The sequence below is a fragment of the Schistocerca piceifrons genome, chromosome 1 (assembly GCF_021461385.2).
Source record: "Schistocerca piceifrons isolate TAMUIC-IGC-003096 chromosome 1, iqSchPice1.1, whole genome shotgun sequence".
Lineage (NCBI taxonomy): Eukaryota > Metazoa > Arthropoda > Insecta > Orthoptera > Acrididae > Schistocerca > Schistocerca piceifrons.
In genome coordinates, this window is record NC_060138.1 from 283486331 (window position 1) to 283506287 (window position 19957).

At 43.1% G+C, this 19957-nt stretch overlaps 1 protein-coding gene across 1 annotated transcript in view; it reads right to left on the reverse strand.

The window, feature by feature from the left end:
• Positions 1-19957, reverse strand: part of LOC124712193 — a 679509-nt gene that overhangs the window by 258769 nt on the left and 400783 nt on the right. The gene's annotated exons all lie outside the window — the stretch shown is intronic.

The following is a 19957-nucleotide window of genomic DNA, read 5'->3' on the forward strand; positions in this document are numbered from 1 at the left end:
GTTAACAGCGTGAACACTTTCTGTCAACAGATCTAGTAAATAATAATTTTATGATCGACATTCTTCGAAAAAGGAGCACTTGGAAAGGAAAGAACAATAAGAAGGGACTAATAACAGTAATTGCATACATAATTTTCTTTTCAACTACTTGGTAATTTTTTTTGTAGAATAAGTTGTGGTGCACCACTTTAATTACATAGACATTAAGATGTGAATAGACATTTCCATTATCTGCATTGTTGTCTTTAGTGTACTATTTTTTCTGCTTAAGTTTTGTCATGTTTAGATATAAGTTATAGTATTTGCTGCTGCTGTTTGCCAGGCATAGTGCTACTGAATTTCACTTTGTATTACTCTGTTAAGCCAGATCTACTACTGATTTATTTTTCTTTTTGCGGCACATTGGCTCATATTAGTTGTAATGTTGCATTTGCTTTGCTAATTTAGATATACTGCTGCTTGTTTGCCAATTTACATTTTTTTGTCATTGCTGTCTGTGTTAATTTGTTATGTGTTGCAGCATTGCCTCGTCCCTTAGTATATATATCTGAGCTCAGTAGATTAAGGTTAGCTTAAAAGAGGGAAGACTATATAAGAAACTAACTATGGAGAATAGGAATACAGAAAGCATGCTTGGATAGGATTTTTTTTTTTTTTTTTTTTTTTTTTGCAGGAGCAAATGTTAAAATAAGAGGAAGATCTATGGAAACAAACTCTGTCCTGTCCTTTTGTGTTATTCCGCCATGTGTTTTTCCTGTCTTTATGTGTTTAGCTAGTAAGATTTATGTTGTAGAATTTTTCTAGTACTAAGCTACATTCACTATGATGAGGAATATTGTTATCCTCAAATATAATTTGCATTAATAATATCTTATTTTCTTTGTAAAGATGTTTATAGACATTTTTAATTCTGGTCTGTTTCAATGCTCATGTGTGAAATTAATGTTTCGAAACTATTCTCATTATTTTATGTATTTACTTATGTCATAATTCCTGTAACACTGATGTATATGTTTATTTCTATTCTTTTGTAAAGCCTGTATTACTTCAAATGTTATCTGTATTATTATGTTTTTTGCACACGTTTCTGTTGGTCATAATATATGCACAATATGTGAGAAGTTGGGACCGTTAGTGTTTGCACGTCTGTTGATAATTCAGCAAGGGACTGGTTAACAGCATTGCTGGTTCTAAGGACAATTCCAAAAACTTTGTGAGTGCACAAGTGGTGGGTTATGGACTTGCGATATTGTCTGCAAGACTCTTCGATAGTGATTGTGCACCTGCACAGTCGCAACAGATGGCTGCTGGCCGTCTCTACAAGGACTGAAGTGGGTCTGCACCTCTGGTGGCCCACCAATACCATAATCTCTACCAGGACTACAGTGGTCTGCACTGTCATGTCCTACCTACCTACCAATATTCCTCAAAACTTCGACTGACTCTGCTGTGGGTTTGCTGTGTTGTGGCCCATTACTTGTCTGCATGTCAAGAGTCAGCATTGTCTTTCCGTTGGAAGGACAACACTACTTCTTCAAGACTGCATGGAAATCCACTATATCCGTGTGCATTTTCTTTTACTGCTCAGACTTTGTGCATAAAATTGTAATTAATACTGTGATGAATGATCAGGACTGTCTTCATGGACAGTGAGAAAATTTTAGCTTTTGACTAACAGTATATCAATAAGTGTGTGCATTGGATATCTTTATTATTGTAATTATGAAAAATTTCTTCAAATCTGTTTTGGCCACTGCCCAAAACAATTTATAAAATTTTTTGTGGGGAGCATGGGGGCTATGTAAGTAGGCTGTTTAGGATCTTATATTGGTAACGCCACCGCCACGTAGCGCTCTGTATGAAAATCACTGGCTGTGCTGTGTGCAGTCTGTGGCTGGGTGGAATTGTTGGAATTTGCTATTGTGGTGTTGGGCAATTGGCTGTTAACAGCGCGTAGCGTTGCGCAGTTGGAGGTGAGCCGCCAGCAGTGATGGATGTGGGGATAGAGATGGCGGAGTTTTGAGAGCGGATGATCTGGACGTGTGTCCATCGGAGACAGTAAATTTGTAAGACTGGATGCCATGAACTGCTATATATATTATTGCTTTTGAACACTATTAAGGTTAATACATTGTTTGTTCTCTATCAAAATCTTTCATTTGCTAACTATGCCTATCAGCAGTTAGTGCCTTCAGTAGTTTGGATCTTTTATTTAGTTGGCAGTAGTGGCGCTCGCTGTATTGCAGTAGTTCGAGTAACGAAGATTTTTGTGAGGTAAGTGATTCATGAAAGGTATAGGTTATTGTTAGTCAGGGCCATTCTTCATTCTTTTTTAGGGATTATTGAAAGTCAGATTGCGTTGCGCTAAAAGTACTGTGTGTCAGTTTAAGCACAGTCATGTATAATTTTTCTAAGGGGACGTTTCACCTTGTTCCGCCATTTGTAATCCGCAGGAGACCATCATGAATCGCGATGACTTCGGTGCAGTCGTTGTCTTTAAAGGAAGGAAGGAAGATTGGGCTTAACGTTCCGTCGACGTCGACGTCATTCGAGACGGAGCACAAGCTCGGATTGTGTCGAGGATGGGGGAGGAAATCGGTCGTGCCCTTTCAAAGGAACCGTCCCGGATTTGCCTGGAGCGATGTAGGAAAATAATGGACACCTGAATCTGGATGTCCGGACGCGGGTTTGAACCATCGTCCTCCAGAATGCGAGTCCGTAGTGCTAACCACTGCGCCACCTCACTCGGTCATTGTCTTTGAATAAAAGTGCCATTTCTGTTCGTTCCATTGTGTATATTTTTTGTGCTATACTGTAACAGTTTTTTCTATGTACGGCCCAAGTTTCATCGATCTGGTAGACGCACATTATGCGAAAGTTACTTTCGTCTTTAAGTTTTGCACACCATGGTACTTGTGACTGTAAAAACAATAGCCCGTCTTCATCAAGATTATTCGTTGTTATGTGGGAAGCCTGGTTTCATGCAGCTCTCCACGCTGTCCATCCTGTACAGGTCTCTTCATCTGCGCATAGCTACCGCAGTCAGTGCTGTCGTCCGTTCTTACAAGAAGTTGGAGCCTTTTTAATTCAATATGATAATAACTGTTTGTGGCGTCTAATGTGAAACTACTGAAAAAGTGTTCATAGCTGTTACGGTGCGCATATTAGAGTCTATGTTTACTGGAATTTTTTCTTGTTTCGGTCCATACTACCACTTCTGAAAGTTTGTCGGTGGTGTTCTTGTTCACCTTATTTGTCCTGTGAGACGTGAGTTTTGAATAACCCTGTAATGTGGATTATCCCGTGTATGAATTACAAATCAAAATGGCTCTGAGCACTATGGGACGTAACCTCTGAGGTCATCTGTCCCCTAGAACTTAGAACTAATTAAACCTAACTAACCTAAGGACATCACACACATCCATGCCCGAGGCAGGATTCGAACCTGCGACCGTAGCGGTCGCGCAGTTCCAGACTGTAGCGCCTAGAACCACTCGGCCACTCCGGCCGGCAATTACAGATCGTTTATCGTCGCGAACGCACGACTCTGTAATATTGAGTCTGTTGCCTTAACCAACGCACAGTCGTAAATGAAGTAAAAGGTAACCCTTGTGAAATTTCTATTATGTCCCTCTCAGCTGAATATCAGTCACAACCGACAATTCGCTTATCACAGCGTTGGGCAAACATACCTGGAGTGAGGACGCCAGTTTAGTACAAATTATAGAATCTTGCGATCTTTTCCGACGTGTTAATATCCAACTGGGATTTTCACGAGGACTGCACAAATGAGTAAAAAGTAAGATCAGTGCCATGGATACAGTAGTAACACTTGTAAGGGCAGGGTTGTAATTGAAATAACCATCAAAAACGTCGCAAGAGGCGCACAGACATTTTTTCCCTTGCTCATTACGGGAGTGGAACGGGAAACAAAACTGATAATATGAGTACGATGTGCCCTCCGCCATGCACTGTACTGTGTTGTAACACCCCACCCATCACTTATCTGGTTTTGGCGGGTGTTCACCCCAGCTAATTTACTAACAGATCAACAGAGACTGCAAAACTGCCGCAATATCGGATAACGAAAAGAAAGTAATAAGGCCCTGTGACCCCTGATTGAACTGCTGTGGCAGTGTTGACATTAATTGATTCAGAATAGATCCCTTTTTTAATTAAAAAAAGCGGTGCACATTGATTTTATAGTCAGCTATTGAACACCAGATGCAAATGTTGAACATAAAATTAATTAAGAAAGTGATCTTGGGTTTCAACTACTTGATTGAAAACAGATGCAGTCGATTAGCACAAATTTATTTTAACTCACGACCTTCAATCATCACATTACATGACTCTCCTAACAGGCAGTGGGAATATATTGCGTTTACATTGAGTAAACCGCGATAAATCAAAATTAATTGCTATCGACTAACCCAGGCATAATGTGAAGTGCGAGAAGAATTCTACAATACACGGCCTATGAAACCCTAGTGGAAACTTTGCCGGCGTGATCCAACAAATTAATCAGTGGCCTAACTTAAGCCGGAGCGGGCGCAATATCACCAAATTCAGCGTGGCAGGGCGTCGTCGTTGTGAGGACGTCAGCCGACCTCGTGGTGCTGCAAGGCTGCACTCGTGAATTCACTCCTAGCTATCTTGCTCAGTACATAATTTAACAAAAACTTTCTATCTCAAAGCTCAATCGTCCCATTTGCTAAGTCATAAACTGCCAAGATGCTCACTCTCTCTCAGGCAAGCTGAGTAAAGAACGCCACGTACGCACTCTAGGCAAGCTGGGAACGGAAGACCTCTACGGAGACTTCCCACAGTCCGCTCTTCACCTCGGTTTCCCCTCCAGCAGAATCACTTATGCCAATTGCAGCGCCAGTCGCGTTAATTATGTGTCGCTTCCCAGCGCCAACCAATGCCTGCTCTGGGAAGTGAACAAATTCCCACAAAATTTGTCTTCCTCTCAACTTCTGCTATTTAGCACCTCCCAGGCCACCCATCAAGGTTAGCGTCTGCATAAAACACCAATTTTTCCGAAATTCCGACTCCCAGGAGAGTACTTCAAATTCCTCGGTCCTATGTTTCCATCGGAGGCCGGCGTATTTCATTCTGTCGCTCTTCACCTGATTTACTTCAGACTCTGCAGACCGTGAATTAAGCGTGAAGTTTCTGTAGTCACGAACACGCATATTTTGGCCTCTGTTGACCGCTCCACCATAGCTTTGCGCGGCTTTCTCGCATGTTTCACTGAAAACGGGATGACGGACATTTATTAACAGGCGTACCGTTTTCCGTCTGCATCCCGGTACACCAGCATGGGGTCAATCACCCCCTAACTGTCACTCATCTTAAGGCAGCTGGATTCCGCGCCCGTTACCGCTTTCTCGGAGTTTGAGCTGTCCTAAGCTGCCTATTGGCGCTTCGCTTCGCACGCCACCACCTGGCTGCGGTCAACTCTGAATACTTCCTTGGGATAAACTAGCCTCCAGTAAACCGACGCGTTTCCACAAAGTTTTCACGTCGCATGAATTACTTTAAACCCATCACGCAACATTTGATTATTCCAATACGTCCTCTACAAGATGCCTTGTGCCTTGTCAGTCATTTTTGTTCAGCTCTACTGTTCGCTCAACGTGAGTTCGGTGATCTTTAATGACTTCATGTAAGGGGCATAGTTCTTGCCATCTTACAGTGTCTGGGGGAGAATTTATATAGATTTAGAAACAGAACAAAAAATTATTCGGCACTTTTGTACTGAGTGGCTAGAAACGGTCGAGAAGCGGCTGTGTAAGACGGATGAGAGGTCATGTTACTGCGGCAACGGCAGCGGTAGTAGTAGGGCTGGCGAGCACAAGAAGCTCCTGCTGCGGCACGTGCCCGGCGCCGCGACCACAACAGCGGCGGCGCTCCACGAGGCTGGGGGGCTGGGTGGCGCTCGCCGGCAGCGGCGCACGTCCGCCTGCGGCGGCGCTGCAGCGCGCCACCAAATTGCCCCGCAAGGTCGCCGCACGGCACTCGGCGCTACGTGCCCCGCTGCTTCTGCCGGCGATCGCAATCCGGCAGCGCCGTTCCCTCACTGCAGAAACGTATCACCATTTAAAGGGGACCACACCGACTGGCCGTCTCCGAGATCCGCCACAGGGATATTCATGTCAATGCCCGGACGTCAGTCTCCTACAGCAGTAAAGTCCAGTTCCCGAGAAAACTCCTAAAGATCGTCTTTGAAGATTAGTTCATTACAAGGTAGCTTCGTAGTCGTAAAGTCGCTCGTTCGAATTTTTTATTTAATTTAAATTCTGCATGTTTAATAAGCCACAGTTGCAAAATACTAACACGAATTCTTTACAGACGAATGGAAAAACTGATAGAAGCCGACCTCGGGGAAGATCAGTTTGGATTCCATAGAAATATTGGAACACATGAGGCAATACTAACCCTACGACTTATCTTATAAAATAGATTAAGGAAAGGCAAAGCTACGTTTCTAGCATTTGTAGATTTAGATAAAGCTTTTGAAAATGTTGACTGGAATACTCTTTCAAATTCTGAAGGTGGCAGGGGTAAAATACAGGGAGCGAAAGGCTATTTACAATTTGTACAGAAACCAGATGGCAGTTATAAGAGTCGAGGGACATGAAAGGGAAGCAGTGGTTGGGAAGGGAGTAAGACAGGGTTGTAGCCTGTCCCCGATGTTGTTCAATCTGTATATTGAGCAAGCAGTAAAGGAAACAAAAGAAAAATTCGGAGTTGGAATTAAAATCCATGGAGAAGAAATAAAAACTTTCAGGTTCCCTGAAGACAATGTAATTCTGTCAGAGACAGCAAAGGACCTGGAAGAGCAGCTGAACGGAATGGACAGTGTCTTCAAAGGAAGATATAAGATTAACATCAACAAAAGCAAAATGAGGATAATAGAATGTAGTCGAATTAAATCGGGTGATGTTGCGGGAATTAGACAGGAAATGAGACGCTTAAACTAGTGAATGAGTTTTGCTATTTGAGGAGCAAAATAACTGATGATGGTCGAATTAGAGAGGATATAAAATGTAGACTGGCAATAGCAAGGAAAGCGTTTTTGAAGAACAGAAATTTGTTAACATCAGGTATGGATTTAAGTGTCAGGAAGTTGTTTCTGAAAGTATTTGTATGGATTGTAGCCAGGTATGGAGATGAAACGTGGGCGATAAATAGTTTAGACAACAAGAGAATAGAAGCTTTCGAAATGTGGTGCTACATAAATATGCTGAAGATTAGATGGGTAGATCACATAACTAATGAGGAGGTGTTGAATAGAATCGGGGAGAAGAAAAATTTGTGGCACAACTTCACTACAAGAAGGGATCGGTTGGTAGGGCATATTCTGAGGCATGAAGGGATCACCAATTTAGTATTGGAAGGCAGCGTGGAGGGTAAAAATCGTAGAGCGAGACCAACAGATGAATACACTAAGCAGATTCAGAAGGATGTAGGTTGCAGTAGGTACTCGGAGATGAAGAACCTTGCACAGGATAGAGTAGCATGGAGAGCTGCATCAAACCAGTCTCTGGACTGAAGACCACAACAACAACAACAACAACAACATCAGGTATTGACAACCGGAATAGCTGTTGGTTCACAACCTTTTTTTTAATAAAACTAATTTTAATTGCTGATCACACAACAATAAACAATATGAAACACACATGCGAACTTCCTTATGGTTAAATGAAACAATTATGTCAGTAGTACTGTTCAGTCTCTAGAAATAATTGCTATTTTATTTTCTACTTAATGTACCAATTTTTAATTTTTTGTTTGTATTCGCATTATTATGCAGTTAGAAATTACAACTGATGTTGCTGCTATTAAAAACTAGCCTTCTCACTGCAGCTTTGTCCGAATATGCATTCGACACATGTACTGAACTCTCCCAGTTGTTCCCCTCTCTGCATCCACCTCTTACTCCCTTTGTCTGTTCACCACATCCTAGCACCTCTGTCTGTGCCTCCCTACTCTCTCCTCTTAGTCGCCTTCTATCCTCTCTTTGTTCATTTCCTCCACCCCTCTAAAAAAATGATTCAGATGGCTCTGAGCACTATAGGACTTAACATGTGAGGTCATCAGTCCCCTAGAACTTAGAACTAATTAAACCTAACTAACCTAAGTTCATCACTCACATCCATGCCCGAGGCAGGATTCGAACCTGCGATCGTAGCAGTCACTCGGCTCCAGACTGTAGCGCCTAGAACCGCACGGCCACTCCGGCCGGCAGAGCGTGGTACACATCAGGGGTTTGAAAATCTTTTTTTTTTTTTTTTGTTTTTTTTTTTTTTTTTTTTGCCCCTGTTGCACAGGCCACTCTGCAAAGGAAGTTGTTAAAGCAGGCCGTATTCCTAAAACAAAACATGCTTGTCATGCAGAGTAGAATACATATCAGGGTACAGAAAACAGCGTCTTGCACATGACACAAAGACTGCCCTGCAAAGCTGGTTCACTTGGCAGGTCGATAGCGTTCCCACACAACTTGCCTGTCACGCAGTGTAACATATACACCACGAGTTGGGAAAAACATTTTTGCCCTATCACCACTCCTATTAGAGCTAGGAGGTTATAAACATCACAGTGCTGATACTCAAGAGGTCTGCTGTTCCTGTGCCACATTTAGCTGAAATTGATCCAGGGGTTTGGGAGGAAATCCCAGACATCCAAACATGCACTATGCTTCATGTATGTATAACAGACTAGCGATCTGCCTCAGTGTCATATGGCTAGCACTAAGTATCTGTAGCCAAACGACTTGGGTCTCATAGTGCCAATTTCGTTTATGACTGCTGTGTAGAGTTAAAATTAAGACTATAATGTTAGGCAACTAAATGCCAGCACCTTCACCTTAAATGATTTATGCAGAGAACGGCATAAAGTTCTCAGGAGGTATGAATGTCGTCCGTTCCCTATTCAGATTTGGAGTGGTTCCTCAGGGCAACCATCGGGGCTATGAGCTATCATGCCATGCAATCTACCCGACTAACAGCAGTATCCAAATTCCTACAGCAGTTCTCCAGATTAGCCCAGACATACAGACAGACATACTGTGTACCAAATTGTGTTATTTTTCATATCCACTTGATAATAAAAATGGCATCTTTAATTAGGAAAATGGGGGTTGGGTTGTTTGGGGGAAGAGACCAAACAGCGAGGTCATCGGTCTCATCGTATTAGGGAAGGATGGGTAGGAAGTCGGCCGTGCCCTTTCAAAGGAACCATCCCAGCATTTGTCTGGAGCGATTTAGGGAAATCACGGAAAACCTAAATCAGGATGGCCGGATGCGGGATTGAGCCGTCAACCGTCGTCCTCCCGAATGCGAGTCCAGTATGCTAACCACTGCGCCACCTCGCTCGGTTTAGGAAAATGTTATGACCACAACAACAGAATACATGTTTTTCAGTTTTACAGATGCCACCCAAAATGGAAGACACATGACATGTTACAGCTGCTTCTCAGTACACAACTGTGTATGTATCGCGGGAGGAATGACTCCTTATAAGCCTCTACATTTGCTGAAATTAGTCGGTCCATATGGGAGCAACATAAAGGGGACTGGAGAACATGAATGTCTCCACATTCTTCGCAAAATATTCGTTCTTGACGCTTTGTCAGCAGGCACTCGCGTTTGCCAGTTCAGGTTTTTCATAATTTTCCTGGTGACCTCCTGTGAGTCTAAAAAACGCGGGACTGTATGTACTACCTCATTATTCCGTGTCCACATCCTATTTTATATGGATTCCACAGAGCAATACTCTAACATCGAATAGACAAATGTTTTGTAAGTAGGCTAATGCGTTCGTATCGTGAAAGCGAACCAAGTCTGACACTTGCTTTACCTACGACTGAATGTACATGGTTATTTCATTTCATTTTATACCCCTACACACTGATACACGCAGGTAATTGCATGAGTTGGCAGATTGTGTGACAGTGATATTGTAACTATACAATACCACTTTTCCGCTTTTTGTAATCTTTGCACCACACTGAAACCTTATCAAGATCTGTCTGGATATTTGTGCAGGGAAGTACTATCTTAATATAGTACTCCCCTGTAGATGAGAGCATCATCTGCAAAAAGTATGCGATAACTATCGGTATTGTCAAAGAGATAATTTACATATCACATGAAGAGCAGGTGGTCTAACATGCTTCCTCTAGTCATGTCCGATGTTACTTCTACATCTATTGATGACTCTCCATCAGAGATAACATGCTGCGTCCTCCCAGTCAAAATATCCTTAATCCAATCACAAATTCTGTTTGATGCTTCATATGGCCCCACAGGCGTTGGCTGGGATAGATTCCGGCAAAAACATCAGACAACACCCGAAGGCCAATGCTTTGAATACGTGGAAGTTCTGGAGGGGACGGGCAGGCACTGTCTCGCTAGTAAAAGCTCTTTTTTTACCTTTAAAATTTTACAACTTTATTAACTTAATTTTAAAATAGTGAGTTAACATTCGTTATCATGAACATCAAGATCGGCTGTAACTTCCGCTCTCAAAAAAAAAATGGTTCAAATGGCTCTGAGAACTATGGGACTTAACTTCTGAGGTCATCAGTCCCCTAGAACTTAGAACTACTTAAACCTAACCAACCTAAGGACTCACACACATCCATGCCCGAGGCAGGATTCGAACCTGCGACCGTAGCGGTCGCGCAGTTCCAGACTGTAGCGCCTAGAACAGGCTTAACTTCCGCTCTGTTAGATACCTGTTACTGTACTGTGAAGTCACGTTAAGATACATGTAAACTATATTTAAAAATTAAGTCTGCAGGATTTCGTCACCGTGGTCAAAGAAGGCAAAATCTTGTAGGTTTTTAGGGGGCGACATGTGCCTCTTCAGTTTCTTGTTACACACTCGACATTTCCACCGCTCTCTTGGGGTCTTCTGCACGACGTTATGATGTACACAGAGATCAGTCTAGAAGACTTTATCTTCTGTGTTTCTATAATCATGTTTGTGAAATGAAGGATTTGAAAGTGTTTAGAACAAATATCAGTCCCTGTATTTGTTTCATGTATAATAATAAACTAAGTATGCAAGTTCATGGTTGTGAAACATATGAAATTGATAAAAAATAACAAAGTAAATTTGGTAACAAGGTGCCACACATTCTTCTTTAGTAATTTTACAATTTATTATGCGAACAATACTATCAAAGTCTGTCCTTCACAGAGATAGATCAGACACAACTTCAGCATCTTCGTTCTTTGGTATTGCGCATCCTGTGATATTCAGAGCAGACTGCGTTGTATAGCTAGAAGTTAGAAAATAACGTAAGCAAGAAAAACTAGTTTTTGTGTTAAGGAATGTCCTTAGTGAGCACAACATGTGGATCATGAACAACTGTACTGTTTTTGACATTTGAACCGTGATTTCTAACTCTGAGTTGATATAAACAAATAGTGCTCCGTAAGAATGCGTGGTCATACGGTGGTAAATCCTAATCAAAGTTTTTCGAATTTACAGCCACGTTAAGTGGTTAAAAATATTTGAAGTTTTTGACCGAGGAGTACTCAGTCGACAGCTCGTGTGTTTTTAACCAATTGATGCGGCTGGAAGCTTCAGAAACTTTTATGAACACGTTGTTGTATGTACAAATGTTAAAGCAGTGCGAAAAAGTGTTTTTATAACACGTGCATAAAAGAAATTGAAACAAGAAAAAGAATGCAAGAAAAAGAAATGCTTCATTGTTGAAATGGCCGCTGTGACTCGGGTATGTTGTCTAATAGTTTGGACAGGAATCGGCACAACAAGCAAAATCTCACTCACGCCATTGTTACCTAATGTAGAATGCAGCTCGTTATATAGGCATAGTGTGGTTCTCCTTTACAACTGCAAAACATTATCAATCAAAATGTGGCGCACAGTAGTAAGAAGAGCATTACATAAAAAGAGAAACCTTTAACATCGAACATAAATTTATGTCTTATGAAGTATTTTCTGAAGGTATATGGCGTGTATTTTGGGATGGAAGTAAAACGTAGACGATAAACACATCAGACAAGAGAAAAGAAATTTATGAAATGTACTGTTACAGAATAATGGTGAAGACTGGTTGCCTAGATCAGACAACTAATGAAGAGGTACTGAATCGAACGGAGGAGAATAGAAATTTACAGCACAAATTGAGTAAGAAAGTGACCGTTTGATACATAAGAAGGCATCATAGAATCGTGAATTTGGTAATGTTGGGAACTAAGGGAGATTAAAAAGTGTAGAGGGAGACCAAGACTTAACTTCAGACACAAGTAAACGTAGGTTGCAGCAGTTATGAAGAGGTTTGCAAGGGGGCTGCATCAAACCAATCTTCAGACAACAGCATCAACAATAACAATCTTTTCGTTTCAGTAGCGTTTTTCTCATATGTTACAGAATCCACTTTTTCATAATTTGGAGGTTTATAATTTGGTGTTTAACTTTGGGGCCAGATACTCTAATGGAGAGAAGTCGTATGTTCCATCTGTCTGTCAATCATGTAAACTTTTTCTGAGTGTTATCGTACTTTATCTGTTTCTGTATCATATTCTCCAAGTCAGTATTTGGGGATCAGTCTAGTATGTGCCTAAGCGAATGTGTTAAGTCTCCTAAAAACCACACTCACGCTGCCTGTTGTGCCAACCATGGTCATTAATCCACCACAGAGACTGATCGAGGTCTGACTCACCTCTCTGTGTTGCAAGCTAGCATGCTGTTCAAGATGCTATAGAAGCAGGGTCCACAACGACAACAACAACAACAATAATAATAATAATAATATGGGATATACATAAATAAGTGTGTGAATATATATATATATATATATGTGTGTCTGTGTGTGTGTGTGTGTGTGTGCGTGTGTGTGTGTGTGTGTAACAGATCTCCTCACAAACTCTGGGATTGATGCCAACCAAATTTGGCATGAAAATAGTCAGTCTTGTGAGTATCAGAATATTGGGTTTATAACCTACCAGCTGTAATAGGGGGAAATAGAGGCAAAAATGTGGTTTTCCACAGCTGACATATAGGTTCCCCTGTGTAATGGGCATGTTGTGTGGGAACTGTATTGCCCTGCCAAATCAACATGCTTTGTAGGGCACCCTGCATGTCAGGCGCTAGAAACAGCTTTTTGGGCTTCAACATGTATTATAGGGATGTTGTCCAGGAGTAATATCAACCTTCTGTATCTAACTGCTTTGCATATCGCCCTGCACATCAGAGACAATTAAAGGATTTTCAATTGCATAGGCTTCTGCTGCCAGAGTCAGTTGGCATAAAAGTTATCTGGGTATGAGACTGCGTCGTAATGCATAAAACTACTGCTGCTTTTCCTCCAGCAGCAGTAGTTTTATACATTATGATGTGGTACCATTCCCAGAAAACATGTCCAAAGGATTTTCAATTCCCTGATGTGTAGACTGCCTGCCATGTCGTGGGGATATTATCAGCCTGCTCTACTAAACGTATTGAAAGGGCTACACATGCCAGCGAATATGACTGGGGACAGGTTGTGTTGAATGGGGAAGAGGGTTGAACAGAGTGAGGGGGAGGAAGAAATGGACAGAGAGAGGAAGAGGTGGAGGGGGAGAAACATGAGAGAGGTGGAAGGTGTAGAACAGCTGTGGACAGATGGAAAAGGGAGACAGGTGAGGCATAGTTAGAAAAGGGGAGAGGATAAGGTCACAGAGTGAGGGTTGAGGAAAAGGACAATGAGAGGGAGAGGAGGAGACGATGAGACCGAGAGAATAGGGAAATGGAGACAGAGGTGGGAGGATGAGATGGACAGACAGAGGGAGGAAGACGTGGACAAAGGGGGGTAGGAAGTGTGTGTTCAGTACATGTGTAGCGAGTATGGGTGGGCAAAGCCGAGAGGAAAGCGCTTATAATAACAACAAATAGCGGTGAGATCACACAAAGTGCAGAAGTGGGGTTTGGCGCTGTGGCGTGGCAGGTGGCTCGGCCTGTGGCTGTGGCTGGGCACAAAGGCGGCTGGCGCCCGGCCGGCGGCGTCGTGCGTGCGCCGGTCACGACCGGACCGCCACATAGCACGCGCGCCAGTCTTCTTATTGGGCGCCACTTGGAGAAACGGCCCGGCGATTGCGTTAGCAGCCCAGCCCCGCTCCGCTCGCAGCGAATCTGTCGGCTCGTTCAGCCGCCGCTCCGCACCACTTCCTCCGAGTAATTTCGCGTAATTCTTCCGACGGTCACACACCGCAGCGCTCACGTCACGTACCTATCTGCACTACTCGACCCTCTCTCGTTCACGTATCGACAGCAGCTCCAACAGACAGGTGACGGTAACAGTGATGTCATTTACCTACCGTCAACCACAAGTAAAAGCAAGCAGGTTTAAGCCTATTATGACGATGCATGTATCAGTTGTATGACGTATGAAGAGAATATCGTCCACAAATTGTTCTAACTTATAATACAATATTTCAGTTACTTAAATAACAGTCTCTTTCTGAGTTGGATATACTCATAAAATACATAGCTTGACTATCTTCCATAACTTACAATTTTCTTCAATTGAAAAAGATAATAAAAGAGCATATCCACCAAAGTTCCTATATAATGCTAACTGTAATCTCTATTCCACAAAGCCAGGTCTTGTAAGCGATGACATCTCGGTCGGCGAATGATTCAGGTCCAGGAAGGGAGGCGTTTTCACAACGAACAATGGCTAGCGTAAGCCAACCACTACCAGAATTTCCAGTAGCGACATCAAAAGTAAAATTAACTCTACAGCCACGGAAAAATACAGGACCATTCAGTATAACAGCTTGGGCTGTACCATTTCCTCCAAGTTTATCCTCGAGGCTAATAACATGTTTGTAGACAGGCATGCGGTGGCGGCGTTGACGATAGACACGACGAAGTGGCATAGTGCTTCAATGCTGTTGCAGATAGAGCTCACAGCGGAATGGTTCCGCTGGCGTGCACTGCCCGCTTATATAGGAGACGGGTGACCTTGGTTCAAATGGCTCTGAGCACTATGGGACTCAACATCTAGGTCAGAAGTCCCCTAGAACTTAAAACTACTTAAACCTAACTAACCTAAGGACATCACACACACCCATGCCCGAGGCAGGATTCGAACCTGCGACCGTAGCAGTCCCGCGGTTCCGGACTGCAGCGCCAGAACCGCACGGCCACCGCGGCCGGCACGGGTGACCTTGATGACGTAACGCGCTGATAACGGACTTAGACGCTGCAAGTCTCTTTATCTCGTAGAAAAGAGACACCATAATCGTGCTGGTAGGAGCATAGGACGAAAACTAGTAAGGGCTACAAACGACAGACCACCAGAAAAGATGAATTTATAAGAAATTCGAGCAGACAATGGTTTGATTTACGTAAACATTTTAAAATCATATTTGTGGGTGGTTGCTGTTCCAAATTATAAACATTACTACAGTTTAACCTCTTCCCACATTCTCTTTTCTGTTCAGTTTTTTTTTTTTTTTTCATGTTACAATTAATTCAAAGTAAATCGAAAGCTCAATCAATTGTTGGTTGCTATGAGAAACATGTACGTTTAAATTGTAAACGGTAAGATGTATAATCAGATGTAAGAGAGGGTATCTATGAGACACAGGAGAAAAGTGCCCACATGCTCTTAAGTCTTATTCTTGAACGTAGTCTTCTTTTAGTGAAATACATTTCCTCCACCGTTTTCCCAATAAAAGTGTGTAAAAGGATAAAACGATATTTATAAGTGGTTAACTGTGCTTCTCGTCAGGCTAATAGTCGACAACTCATTAAAAACCGGTCGATATGTTTAGACTATTTATCAGCTTATACGACCCGAATGGCTCCCTTTTGGAATTATAAAATATGTGCTTGAAGCGCTTTTTCTCAAAACATTACCGCGAAATTGTGCGAAGTAAACAAGCCTTGTAGTACCACTAATGCTTACTATGAGCATTGTTCAAAAGGAAGTAGGATGATTGGAGTTTGATATCCCGGTCAAAAGAGACGGTGCACAAGCTCAGGTTGCGAAAGGATGGGGAAATAAATCGACCGTGCCCTTTTCAAAGGAACTATCCCGACATTTGCCTCGAGCCATTTAGGAAAATCGCGGAAAACAACCAGGAATATGAATCTAAGCAAATCCATTGACACTGCAGCAGTATCGCTTGTTGCCCATCCTGTTGGGAACGTGTTTCTTCATCCGAAACATAGTTATGGAGTTCAAGCAAAGAAAATGTTATCAGCGTGTCAGCATGATATTTAGAGTTTACCGTCACCTCGTTATCGTGTTCACCTTCAAATCAGTAAGGTCCGAGTATTGCCCAAATGAGACTGATCACGAGACAGTAACTTATTCTGAATGGAGATGGGTTTTCTAGTGACGACGTGGCTTTTCATCGGACTATAATCCTGTTGGTGAACAAAACCATAAGTTAAGAACTCTATCTATTTTGTTCAGCAACACCATTTAACATCGCTCGGCAAAGGCATAGGGTGGCTACTCTAATCTCGAAGTTGGAAGGCTTGCGCAAGCTGCATCCTTCATGGATGGTAGTGGAGATCATTCTTCAAAATCCTTCTCACTCATCACCTGCTGAGATTGAGTTCTTCGCTGTCCCGTCCAACTGACTGTCGTGCATTCCTTTGTAAAGTTTCACCATACGATCAATACTTCTCTTCGCTCACATCGAACGAGAGAATCACCACGTTCCAAAATTGCTTGAGTCACAGCTTTGTGAGCTCGGCCGTCGCTCGGGAGATCGGACAGGTTTATGCGACCTTGTTTCGATGATGACAGACGCCTCTGTTCACTGCCAGGTCCCCGTAGACATTCTTCAAGCGCCTGTGAGTATTTGCGATACTCTAGTTTTTAAGGAAAAGAAACTCAATGACAGGTCTCTGCTTGGAACGCACCCCCTTTACAGAAGCTACTTTGGAGCCTACGTATACCGACGCCACCAATCCTAACTTCATGAAACTACAGGCACTGAAGCGGGAATATTCCTCGACGTCTCATAACTACACTACTGGCCATTAAAATTGCTACACCACCAAGATGACGTGCTACAGACGCAAAATTTAAAAGACAGGAAGAAGATGCTGTGACATGCAAACGATTAGCTTCTCAGAGCATTCACACAAGGTTGGCGGCGGTGGCGACACCTACAACGCCCTGACAGATTTCTCATACACAAACAGCAGTTGACCGGCGTCGCCTGGTGAAACGTTGTTGTGATGCCTCGTGTAAGGAGGAGAAATGCGTACCATCACGTTTCCGACTTTGATAAAGGTCGGATTGTAGCCTATTGCGATTGCGGTTTATGGTATCGCGACATTGCTGCTCGCGTTGGTCGAGATCCAATGACTGTTAGCAGAATATGGAATCGGTGGGATCAGGGGGGTAATACGGAACGCCGTGCTGGACCCCAAAGGCCTCGTATCACTAGCAGTCGAGATGACAGGCATGTTATCCGCATGGCTGTAACGGATAGTGCAGCCACGTCTCGATCCCCGAGTCAACAGATGGGGACGTTTGCAAGACAACAACCATCTGCACGAACAGTTCGACGACGTTTGCAGTAGCATGGACTATCAGCTCGGAGGAGACCATGGCTGCGGTTACCCTTGACGCTGCATCACAGACAGGAGCGCCTGCGACGGTGTACTCAACGACGAACCTGGGTGCACGAATGACAAAACGTCATTTTCTCGGATGAATCCAGGTTCTGCTTACAGCATCATCATGGTCGCATCCGTGTTTGGAGACATCGCGGTGAACACACATTGGAAGCGTGTATTCGTCATCGCCATACTGGCGCATCACCCGGCGTGATGGTATGGGGTGCCATTGGTTACACGTCTCGGTCACCTCTTGTTCGCATTGACGGCACTTTGAACAGTGGGCGTTACATTTCAGATGTGTTACGACCCGTGGCTCTACCCTTCATTCGATCCCTGCGAAATCCTACATTTCAGCAGGATAATGCACTACCGCATGTTGCAGGTACTGTACGGGCCTTTCTGGATACAGAAAATGTTCGGATGCTGCCCTGGTCAGCACATTCTCCAGATCTCTCACCAATTGAAAACGTCTGGTCAATGGTGAACGAGCGACTGGCTCGTCACAATACGGCAGTCACTACACTTGATGAACTGTGGTATCGTGTTGAAGCTGCATGCGCAGCTGTACCTGTACACGCCATCCAAGCTGTGTTTGACTCAATGCCCAGGCGTATGAAGGCCGTTATTATGGCCAGAGGTGGATGTCCTGGGTACTAATTTCTCAGGATCTATGCACCCAAATTGCGTGAAAATGTAATCACATGTCAATTCTAGTATAATATATTTGTCCAATGAAAACCCGTTTATCATCTGCATTTCTTCTTGGTGTAGTATTTTTAATGGCCAGTAGTGTGTTTCCGCATCTTTTCCAACCGAATTTGGACGAGAAAACTAATGTGTTACATTACTTATCGAACGCCTCTCGTACTTCAGTCTGCTACCAAAGACACTTTTATTGTCTGTAGGCAGTGTAGCATATAGTTTTGTAGTCGCGCACTTCACACTGGTACACACCTTTTTCAACACCGGAACCAAAATTTCATTCAATTTCACGCTCTCATCCTTCCCCTTAAAATTCCTGGTGTGTTTCACAATCTCTATGATTTCTCTGTACAGCATTTCGTGGGATCCGTTTGAGGCCACCACAAAATGAATGTGATGGTCTCTTGGCTGGAAAGCATGTTCCGCAACAACTCATCTGTCAATCTCCCCTCTTCTGCAATTTCCCTTGTGCTCTTCGAGTCGTTTTTTGACAGTTCTTTTTGTAGTACCCACGTACACCTCCCCACAACTACACGGCATCCTATAACTTCCAGCTTTTTTCAGCGGTTGGCGAGCATCTTTGGCCGATTTGGATGATCTATCTTCCGTGTGGGTGTGTAAATTACCACGATGTTCCGCTTTCTAAAGATTTTTCCTATGCGGTCAGTCAAGTCCTTAATGAATGGCAAGAAAACTTTCGATTTCACCGGTGCTTGAGCATCAGTAAGATTTCTACGCGTTGATCTTGAAGGGATTTTCACCTCAGCGAACGAATAACCATTCTTGAGCAATGCAGTGGTGAGATGTTTTAATTGTGCGTCAAGCAGCTCTGGTTCGCTGATTTTCCTAGCTCTATCCAACAACGTTTTTATGACACATCGCTTTTGTTGTGGGTGGTGGTTTGAATCTTGAAAAAGTCCTCCGCAGATGGGGACGAAACGTCGGGTTTTAAAGTGAAATCCCTTCGACAACGGCATAATAGCCCGAATATGTTATTAATTTTGACAATTCCCTACAGTGAAAGTTTACATTTTACGAAAACTGCTTTTTAAACTATAACTTAAAGTTGTGCGTAATAAAATTTTGTTCTGATGTAAAATAGCAGGCACCGCTTGAAACTATCCGACCCTTTCGATAAAGATCTTTTTACATGTTTTTCCTTTTTCTCTTTTACAAATCGTCACCAGCTTTAATAACACATACTGGAAGTCATCAGAACTGCCTCTTATTCACAGTGACGTAATAGTTTTTATGGTGATGAGGGAGGGGAGGGGTGATTTTGGGGTTATTGCTGTATTCCTTGTCTTTAATATAGTCCCACAAAAAGGAGTCGCATGTGTTTAAGATCCGGTGAATTTGGCGCCAATCGTGGGCCTATGCCAGTGGCCTCTGGGTACCCCAGAGCGAGAATGCGGTCCCCAAAGTGCTCCTCCAGGGCATCAAACACTATGCTGCTTCGATGGGGTCGAGCTCCGCATATCTTGTCAAATTCAGAGTCACTCTGGGTAATGGGGATCAAATCATCTTCCAGAACCTTCACGTACCGGCCGGTAATCCCCGTGCCATCAAGGAATATCGCACCGATTATTCCGTGACTGGACACTGCACACCACACCGTCACTCGTTGAGGGTGAAGAGA